This window comes from Harpegnathos saltator, unplaced genomic scaffold, assembly GCF_003227715.2.
Source record: "Harpegnathos saltator strain DR-91 unplaced genomic scaffold, Hsal_v8.6 scaffold19, whole genome shotgun sequence".
Classification (NCBI taxonomy): Eukaryota; Metazoa; Arthropoda; class Insecta; order Hymenoptera; family Formicidae; genus Harpegnathos; species Harpegnathos saltator.
The window spans coordinates 588,044-599,785 of NW_020229972.1; positions in this window are offsets into that span (position 1 = coordinate 588,044).

Here is an 11,742-nt window from a genome sequence, read left to right on the forward strand (position 1 = left end):
CTTGGAGAACTGTTAAATGGAAAGAATAGAAAGACAATATATAAAGTACGAAACATTTCTTCTAATCTCATTTTTTGATAGCGCAATTTTTTGATAGGATATTTCTATTATACAGGGTGTTTGAAAGCTTATCATACAGACGAAAGTTGGAGATAGATTGGGTGTACCCGAGAAGAAAAGTCATGTACCATAATGTCAAATTGGCAATAGTTACCGAGATATTAATTAAAACATGTGAGCCAATGAGCGCGTAGAGATCGCTGGGCGGCCGCGGTAAACACGTAGACATTTGGTATAGGCGGAGTCAACGAGCGTCGATAGACGAGCGTGTGCGGTGATGGGCAACTGTAAGCGACAAGAGGCGAGCGCGCGCGACGAGGAGCGAGCGAGTGCGAACGACGAGCGAGCGAGCGCAAGCGATAGTCGGGGAGGGAATGCGGGAGCCGTTCTCCTGACTCCCCCCACCACGGTCCGAATGGTAGACATCCTGCAGAGGTTTTAGGCCCAGTTCCACAAAATCAAGTTTAAACCGTGATTATCTGAACTGACGTTACACTTAACGGCATGGTTAAACTTATATCGCGTTCCACATCATGTTTTTAACTATAGTTTACTTAAACCTGTAGTCTGTATGAAGAAACTATCAAAGACTTCTCTTTCTTTTCAAACGTAGAGTATGATTGGTTGTTGCTAATAGTGAAAAGAGGGAAAATTGAAATAAGTTGGATGCTATGACATATAGTAGAGAACAATATATCTGTTTCGTATGAAGTAAACACTAACCAACATTAATATTTGCTGTATTTGTATATAAGTATTAATTTATTAAAAGGTGGAAGTCCAGTGTTAATAATAATCAATTAGTTTATATTATTGGTTTGATTGCATTTATCATACAATAATTGACTTTTATATATAGTTTTATACTCTGTTTTAGAATATAATCTATCGAAGCAAAGAACCCAATATTTTTAATTAAATTTATATACTTACTGTTCTGTTTTATGAGAAATTTCATGCTCGATTTCTGCTAGAACTGCAATAACAGATTCTTTTGATAATCTAAATCGTGCATGAAAATCGACATTATCAAATTCTTCCAAATATGATGGTTGTCTTATTCTTATATTTCTTGCCCGTCGATAAATTAGGTTTTCAAAATCTTCATCTTTAGATGAAGATAATATGTATTCTAAAGCCATATCTCTTTAATGTTCAAACGTTCAAAATATTTGTCAACTGAACTCCAAAACCGGGATAGTCAAATTTTTTTCTCAAATTGATGGTACTGCAGTGTTAAACTTCGTTTAAATTCATTAAACGCCCAAAGTTTTGGGTTTAACTTCAACTGTGAGAAATCAACGTTAACCATAGTTTAAGGCAGCTGTGGAACGCAATTTTTCGTCTAAACTAGGGTTAACGAGTTAAACTTCGTTTACAGTAAGTTGTGGAACCGAGCCTAAAGGCTCGTCTACATTAGCTGTAAGAATAAGGCTGTAAGGTTGCAATCCCCAATGGGTCGGGGGTATCCATGATGGATTTCCCCTGCGTTACCAAAAAAAAATATCGTAAGCGACAAAAGGCGGCCGCCTAGCGCTCTCTACGCGCTCATTGGTTCACATGTTTCAATTAATAACTCGATAACTATTGCCAATTTGACATTATGGTACATGACTTTTCTTCTCGGCTACACCCAATCTATCTCCAACTTTCGTCTGTATGATAAGCTTTCAAACACCCTGTATGCATGAATCGTACACAGACAGCCTATTGCTGCATAAGGTGATGTTTTTATCGATATATTATTGTATAATTATTTTGTGTGAATGAATGCATGTAGGTGAATGTGATAACAGAGAGAAGCATGCTACAAGAATTCTACTAATAAAGGTTAATGAGTTGTTACAAACATTTATTTGTACCAAAGTAATTCACTAATATAGCTTTATTTTTATTTCCTTTCCCCTCTGCATGTGTATACTATTTTATGGAAACATTTGTTATTGCTATAGTAATATCTTTGAAAAAGCAACTTGGAACTGAGCTATCCTTTCTTATAGTAAAATCAGAATATATCTATCCGCAAAACGTTGCGAATAAGTCAATAACAACTGTGGCTTTGCGAACGCTGTGTGATCTGAAGCAAATATTTATTTTCTTTTTATATCATTTTTCTCCATTTCTACCTGCTGAATCATAAACAAACAATTGAATATACAGGAATTTTGCATGATTTTTGGAACTTACATTAAATTTAATTTATTTAGTTTATATCGATACGTGAATTTCTTACTAACATTTTTAAAACATATCACAAGGACACCGTTATGAAGCCAATCATAAGGCCGTAGCCTTAACGTTGTATAAAACAATGGGCAAGAAAGCGTATAAGTGTTTGAGTAATATTTTTAAACATTTACCATCGATCCAAACCTTGCAGTCGGTATTGCTGAAGATACGAGGGCAGTTTGATAAGTCAGTGACTTTTTGAATTTTCTGCGCAGTAACTTTAAATGCAGCACTGCTCCCGTCAACTGCCATCTATTAATAGACTACTGTACAAGTTTGGGCAAGCTGCGCCATTTAGTTAGTGTTTGACAGCCATTGAAAGCAGACAACCTCGTGAATTTTAACGAAAATGGAAAAAAGTGAATTTCGTGTGCTGATTAAGCATTATTTTTTGCGTAAAAAAACCATCACAGAAACCAAGGCAAAGCTTGATAAATACTATGGGGACTCTGCACCATCAATTTCAATGGTTAAGAAGTGGTTTACTGAGTTCCGTTGTGGTCGTACCAGCACAAGTGACGCCGAACGTTCAGGTCGCCCAAAAGAGGTCGTCACGCCAGAAATCGTCGATAAAATCCATGGAATGATATTGGACGATCGGAGAATGAAAGTGCGTGAAGTAGCTGAGGCTGTAGGCATCTCAACTGAGCGGGTACATCACATTTTACATGAATATTTGGACATGAAAAAGCTATCCGCGCGATGGGTGCCGCGATTGCTCACACTCGACCATAAGCGCAACCGTGTGACCATTTCAAAGGAGTGTTTGGCGATGTTCAGCCGCAATCCGAACGAGTTTTTGCGCCGTTTCGTTACCATAGACGAAACATGGATCCATCACACCACACCAGAGACCAAGGAACAATCAAGACTGTGGGTTTCTTCGGGTGAACGTGCACCAAAGAAGGCCAAGGTGGGTCTGTCGGCCAACAAGGTCATGGCCACAGTTGTTTGGGATGCACGCGGTATCATTCACATCGATTACCTTGAAAAGGGTAAAACGATCACCGGTGAATATTATTCAGAGCTTTTGGACAGATTCGATATTGATTTGAAGCAAAAATGACCGCATTTGGCGAAGAAAAAAGTGCTGTTCCATCAGGACAATGCACGGGTGCACACGTGTGTAATCACCATGGCAAAAATCCATAAATTGGGCTACGAACTGCTACCCTATGCAGCATATTCACCAGATTTAGCTCCCTGCGACTATTTCCTGTTTCCAAACCTAAAGAAATGGCTGGGCGGTAAGAGATTTGGGTCGAATGAAGAGGTCATCACTGAAACAAACGCCTATTTTGAGGGCCTTGAGAAAACCTATTATTTGGAAGGAATAAAAAAATTGGAAAAACGGTGGACTAAATGTATCGAGCTAAAAGGAGACTACGTTGAGAAATAAAACGCTTATTTGCCGAAAAAAATATCTTTTATTAAAAAAGTCACTGACTTATCAAACTACCCTCGTATCCATTTTCGTTGGTTTCAGCACTTTTATTTTGAGACATTTGAAAAACATATGTTCAAAAATGTCTGACAAAGAAAAAGTATGTATTTTAATGTGAGATGAAGTATCGATAGAATCCAAGGTCTCCTATGATAGCCATAAGGATGTTATGTGTGGTGTTGAGGATTGGGGCAATAACCGCACTGGTAAAGTGGCAGATCATGCTTTAGTTTTTATGTGCGCGGGTTAAATTCCGAATGGAAGATACTTCTTTCTTATAACTTTTGCAATAAACAAACCAATACTGCGCAACTCGTTAGATACATTAAAGAACATATTAAAAAAGTTACATACATTGGCTTTCATATTATTGCCACGGTCTGTGATCAAGAGTCTTCAAATATCGCCGCAATAAATGAATTGCTATTGCGGACAGATATGAAACGGAATTTCGAAAATAGGACGCAAAGTAAGTAACTGCATTAAATGGAGCAATATTGTTTTCATTACTGTTACAAATGTGCTTTAATCATTCGCTGTTAATAGGTCAAACTTTCGAAGTTGGAAATGCGATAATTGTGCCTTTATATGATTCTTCACACCTTATCAAAGGATTCAGAAATAATATGTTAACAAGTAATATAGAGGTAAAATGGAGCAATGATGGACCAACGCAAATAGTATCGTGAGACGTTATCAAGACTGCATGGCTAATCGACAAGAAATTGAATACCATTCGCCCTATCCTGAAAAATTGACGAAAAAGCATATAATAGAAATTAAAATTAAGAAAATGCATGTGAAACACGCTACACAAGTTTTAAGTGAAAGTGTTGCGAGCTGCATCGAAACTTTGACGAGATTAAAATGTAAGTACTGTTCCATAACAATCCACAAAAAATTAATATATAACAAACATATTCGTAGCATTGTAATTGTGAAAATATTTATAAAATACAATTTATATTTAATAAAAAAACTGTAACTTAAGTAACAAATTAATATATCTTTGTAACATTGGCCAAATTGTTTATATTCAAGCAATTTCTAAATTTAAATAATTTGTTATGTTTTAGTTGCATAATATATTATAACATTATATTTTAAATACACTTATGCGGTTATGAAATGTAGTGAGTAGCGTGTACAGAATTAAGAAATAATTATAATAATATTTTTCCTATAGACTCTAAATTAAAATATGGTATATTTGTTGCTTATAGGTTCTATAGTTTCTGCTATAGGTTCTGCTATAGGTGTCTATAAACGAGAATATCGTGAGTATTCCTGCTGAGGAAGGACTAGCTACCGCTCAAATTGTCAATTTCGTTAATAACTCGTTTGACTCTATGAATAGTAGTAACAACTATGATAATGAACTGCGATGTCCTATAACAGAAGATAATGCGCATAATGCATTCTGGGTGGACATTAAAAATATTTTGCGGAATATGCGATATGTTACAAAATATATGCATGAAAGTTTACCATCTGTACCTACTTTGAAAAATTGGTTATTCACGATAGACAGTTTTCAAAAGCTGTGGAAAATTTTAAATGTAGATTACGGTTTTCAAAATTTTAAAACACGTTATTGTAATCAAGATCTGCTTGAGAATTTTTTCGGCCAAATTAGAAGTCATGCTATTCATCATATTAATCCGACTCCTCAACAATTTAAATATTTCTTCGTTACTCTGTTGGTAAGCAATATGAAGTCCGTATCAATTATTGGTGGTAATTGTGAACTCACCGAAGATGATTACATGTTGCTTTCATTAGAGGAATGTTTACAGAATAGATGATCTGATGAGGTAGACGGTGTTGATCAGAACAACAAGATTTGTAATTGTTACGCCCTGCAGATTTAACTAACAAAATTGTCTTTTCCTCTCGCGGATTTATATTCTCCTAATATAACTATAATAGGAATATATACATATATAAATATAAATTAAGAAACAGACCCATCTGGCGAACAGCCGTTGCACCAAATGAAAGGCGTTTCAGGAAAAATTTCATAACAGGAAACAGTGCCCTGTTGTAAAAATCTACACGTCTTCGTTTAAAGTTTATATCTGGGTAGTGTTCGCCAAGTGTGTCCGTCGTCCTAGCTATAAAAATTTGAAACTCCGCGCTAACAAACCTTCAGTAAAACAAAGCAACTCAGAGCATTCCTGCTCTAAAACTTAAAACTTACATCTTCCCAATCCACAACCATATGTGCCCTATCAGTTAACCAACAAAGTTTACTTCACTGATAGTCGTAAAATCTGATCTCAGCCTTTGATTTACGGCATCTTGACTTTTCCAGCTGGCCACTTGTATACATTTCTCTATCTCACAAAAATCCACCACCATCACACTTGTCGCGCCTAATCATCCAAAACCTATCCACCCAAAACTATGAGACATCCACGCTCCACCCCTTATCCTATCTATATTCACGTCTTCTAGAACTAACTGTCTCCTCCCACAATGTCTTTTAACTTCGCTAATGGTTAAGACTTTTTCCCACTACTGTCAACCAGGACCAATAGTAAAAATTAGTAACAAAATCTTTAACTTCATTGGGTTCTCCTTAGGGCTCCACCCCTCCCTAAAAGGGCCATCTCTCTACCCACCCTGATGGCTTCTGCCTCCGATAATTGATATAAAAACCGCGGTAATCCGCCTCCGCGAACAGAAGAACACGGAAACGAAAAAGCTCAGACTCGCACTCTCACGCAGATATTCAGAACTCAGATATTCCGAACTCGGATATTCAGATCTTGAGCATTAGAACTCAGATTCAAATCTTCAGAATTCCAGTTCATTCAAATATTTAGTATTCAAATATTCAAGCATTCGGATTTTGGAAAAAGTGCGGGCTTCCTCTTTATATAAGTGAACGACTATTTGGTGCCTCAATCGGAATACGAATATTGGAAACGAGAACACCTACGCAGATCTGCGTCATTCTCACTTCTACTTGTGTCAACTTATCCTGAATCAGTAGTAAGTTTCATTTTCTTTACTTTATCTTTCCTACTTCTATTTTATTTATTCCACCCTTGTTTTGAAATCCGATTTTAGTGGGCCATTACCGTCATTCAGTGGTATCCATCCAACAAGTCCTTCGTTTCTTTGAAACGGTGTAGAGACGGTGACTAGAGATCTATATGAATTCGAACATCATTTGCAATATCTCCGTTCCATTATAAATATTTCACTTGAAACAGACTTTCACCCAGACCCGACACTCCTACCCCATTTTCTACTCCGATGTCTATCTATTAGTCCTCCCTCGTCTCCCCCACGCGCATCCACTCCTTCTACCCCTTCAATCTCATATTCTCCCGTCTCTTTTTCTAAACTGTCCACTCCTTTAAATTCGCCATACCACTCTCGTTCCCTTTCACCTGATTAACTTCCTATTCCTATTATTTCTCTTTCCCATCCTTTTCTTCTTCCATTTCATATACTCACACACACACACATACACTCATTCGTCTAAATGTATTTATCTTAAAAATCCAAACCGCGCCGTTATTATCAAATTTGCTAATTCAAACCGTACTGCATATCATTTTGTCATTTTTATTTCAATAAATCTGTTAATAGTTATTATCACCAATTAATTTCAAAATCACCCCACCTTCCAACAGTCAACTCATGGTCCTATCCCCGGTAAAGGGACTCGCGTCCTTGACCGAAAAACGGATCGCTCGTCGTACGTCGGTGTCCGAGTAAAGGGACCCGTCGGGTTCCTGACCCGTTCACTGGCACGCGGTTACGAACGAGGTTCGCCTTACTCGCGAACGGAAAGTTGCGCTCCTCTTTTAGGACGTAACATAATGAAGCGCATAAAATTTCTACTGATATCGAACATATTGTACCTAGATAGCATCGGACATTCAATGGATGTACGTTTCACGTCCAATTTATGTCCGTATGTCCGATTTACGTCCGTGGACATAAATTGGACGTAACAAGGATGTCCTTATTGGACATCGGACCTGTAGGACGTCCGATGTACGTTGTGACGTTTTTTTCTAAGCGCCGGCAAATTTCCGCCGGTCCACCCGTCACTGTCTCTTACACAAAGAAAAACGTTAAGTTGGGCGCCAGGTGCGAATAGCCGCACCACTCACCAACTCTAACTGCTCAGAAGGCTTGACCGCAACGCGGGCGTCCGACGGGACCGGTAGCTCGTATGAAATTTTACAGTCGGTAGACGGGCGGGATTCGGCCGGAAATCGGGAAAACGTGTAGGACAAGAAGAACAATGTGGTGAACAGCGGAACGTTAATTTATTCTTTCCGGAGACGGCGCTCTCCGATAGCTTTGCAGGACGGTACACGCTTCTTGCGCTCGCTTTCTCGCAAGCCCGGTATCGCTCTGCGCAACACAATTTCTACGGACGTGGCAATGCACGGGACACCGACAATAATGCAGGTGAGAGGTCTTACAAAATCGGGAACCTCCCAGCAGTGGGGTCCTGGTCGTCGGACCGGTCGCTCCTTGTTCCGGGTCGATCACGGCCTGCGGTCGTCTCGGAGCTCGTCGCTCCGTCGCTCGGACGCTCTGAACCTTAGCCCTCTCGGCGTGTCACGCATGGCACTCCACCCTCCGGGTCTCGGTAGCGATCGAAAATGAACACTGCTCCTCGAGAGCGAAAACGAAAATTAGTCTTCCACTTCTCGGTAGCGGCGAAACGAAAAACGGGCTGGGTTCTTTTCCGATAGAAGAGCGAAATCTTAATCGTTTTCTCGCGAACCATGAAAGTTGCTACTCTCTCTCTAGCACCAAAACGGGATCTGCCTTTTTTTAGCGACGAAAGCTGATCTGACTCTTCTTTTCGCACGAAAAACGGAATCTCCTCTTGTCTTTCCTTCTTTCTTTCTTTTGTCTCCCTCTTTCGGGAGGGGTTCCTCTCTCCCCGTTCCTCGCTCTTCCGACGGGACGGGAATCCTTCCGTGGATCCGTGTTGTTGATCCGCGTTAAGTTGCCCCCTCTCTCTCTCTCTCTCTCTCTCTCTCTCTCTCTCTCTCTCTCTCTCTCTCTCTCTCTCTCTCTCTCTCTCTCGGTCTCTGTCTCGCTCGTAGTTCCGCGAGCATTGTCTTCGGATCCGTCTAGCCGCTGTTTTTCGGCGAGCGGCCACGCGTCGTGGTCGTGCTCGACCGCGGTATCTCGCTTCGTTCGTTCCGTCTCCTTCCGTGTTGTCATCGTGGCTTGTCTGGTCGTGCCGTGCCGGACTGGGAGCGACGTCCTCCACATCCTCTTGCTCCTCTGGTCCTGCTGGTCGGCTCGGAAGGTCCGAGGGCACAAAATTTTGGGACGCGGGACCGCCTCACCTGCGCGCTCTTAACGCTAATTGATTTCGCTCAAATTAATATGATTTTCCAGGGAGTCGTCTCGAACTCCCCTTTGATCGCGCGATGCTTGTCGCCCCCGCGTCGTGATCGCGTTTTCGCCCACTAGTGACGGGCGCTCCGCGGCTGCCACGTCACAACGTCCATCGGACGTCCTATGTCCGAAGTAGTGACAAACATACGTCCTATGGACGTCTTTTGTAAAAAAATGGACATACAGGGTCATCGAAAAGTATCGGACCCCCCTAATATCTTCAGTTAGAATGCATTTTGGAGAAAATGTCCAACAGCAAAGTTGTATGGTTTGAAGCGGGGAGTAAGATGATGACCTTGACTTTGACTTTGACTATGTCCTTCAAGGTCATTTCAAGGTCAACCTTATTTTTTTAAATAGAACCCCCAACATTTTACTGCATATTCTTATAGCTTGTCTCGAGAGCTTTCCAAAACACTATAATCAAACATTTTTTCATTAAGTACTTTTTGAATATTGAATGAATATTGAATGAATTTATAAAAGTTTGAAGTTAACAATTTTTTGAAACAAAATGTAAAATATCTTGTAAAATATTATTTAGTTTTCAGTAATCATAACCTTAATACTTTTGTGCGCGAAATAATGAGACCAATTAATTGGTTTAAAGAAAATACATTAATCGAAAAGTATCGGCTCCCTCTAATATTTTCAGTAAGAATGCATTTTGGAAAAATATCCAATAGCAAAGTTGTACGGCTTCAAGCGGTTATGCTAGTAGGCTATGGCGGAAAACTGCCCGAAGGTAATCGTGAGAAGCTGCTCGAATGCGTGATGTCCGAAAGCGTTAGTGGGAATCTGCCCGAAAGCGTTGGCGGGGCTGATCTTTATTGTCTCACTCTCGCAGGCACCAATAGTAATACAAGCTCTTGAGCAAACAATGCAGATCACTGATTTGAATCTTTGATGCAGTGCTGTCTTCTTCTTAGCGAGCAGTAGTCACCTTGTGGACGAAAACGAACAGCCCCAAAAATTGTTTCTGTAACAAAAGAAGCCATTGCGCTTCAATTGATTGTCCCAAACATCTTCATTTTGTTTCCAATAGCCCAGAATTTTTTCGTAAATATTATTAATTGATCTATTAGATTTTCAGTTGCTCAACGAGTTTTTTGCTAGTGCTGATTGAAATAAACAAATCGAAAGTTGGACCAACACTTAATAATTAGTATTCTTCTCTACTTAATTATTTAGATCAATTTCCTATCACTTATCTGATTAATTCTTCTTTGCTCTAATTAAGAATGGCGGAGCTTTCTGAAAAAGATTGAATAACACTGTTAATGATGCGAGGATGGGGAGATCAACAAAGAGGGTATAAAACAATAACGCGATTTTTAATGAAAATTTTCGGAATGAAAATAATAGGATCTCCAAAAGTACTGTAATCCGCACTATTCAACGTTTCGAGGACATTGGTAGCGTTAAAAGCCGCCCAAGATGGCCTGGTAGATGTAAAACAGCAACAAATAATGATAAGGCATTAGATGTTTTACAGTCTTTCGTTGAAAGTCCCCACATTTCCATCAATCGCGTTGCACAAGAACACGAAATCGGTCATGCATCTGTCAGTAAAATTCTGAAATTGAATAAATGGCATCCATACAAACTCTGTTTGGTCCAAAAGTTGTCCGAAGACGATTTTGATAGACGCATCGAATTTTGTGATCTTATGATGGAGATGATTGTCGACGATCCTCTATTACTTAATAACATTGTTTTCTCTGATGAGGCAACATTTGAACTGACTGGAAATGTAAATAGACACAATTGTAGATACTGGAGTGACGTTAATCCTCACTGGAAAAGAGACAATCATACCCAATATCCACAAGAAGTTAACGTATGGGCTGGTATTCTTAATGGTAGACCAGTTGGCCCTTTCTTCATTGAAGACAATTTGACAGCACAAGTATACACAGTCATGCTTCGCGAACAAATTGTTCCAGCTATTCGAGACATAGCTGGTGGAAATATGGATGAAATTTATTTCCAACAGGATGGAGCTCCATCTTATTATGGTGTCATTGTCCGTCAATATTTGAATGAGGTCTTTAGGACAGGTGGATAGGGCGAAGAGGTCATATTGAGTGGCCACCTCGGTCTCCGGACTTGACCCCACTTGACTTTTTTTTGTTGGGTTACTTGAAAAGTAAAGTTTATACCACCAAGCCTCAAGATTTAGATGATTTAAGAGGGAGAATAACTCGAGAGATAGAACTAATACCGCCGGAAACGTTCCGGAATGCGGTTTCAGCTGTTTATAACAGATTGGTACATTGCCAGGCTGTTGAACGGCAACAATTTGAACATTTGTTGTGAATTGTTTGGTACAATTGAATATTTTGCCCAAGCTGACCAATTGGAATGAAATTCGCCTTAACTGGCCGGAATCACACACCACTCTTGCCTTAACTGGTCAGAATCACACACCACTCTTGCCTTAACTGGCCGGAATCACACACCACTTAACAAATTGTTAACTTCAAACCTTTATAACTCAAAAAGTACTTAATGAAAAAATGTTTTATTATAGTGTTTCGGAAAGCTCTCGAGATAAGCTATAAGAGTATGCAATAAAATGTTGAAGGTTCCATTTAAGAAAATAAGGTTGACCTTGAAAT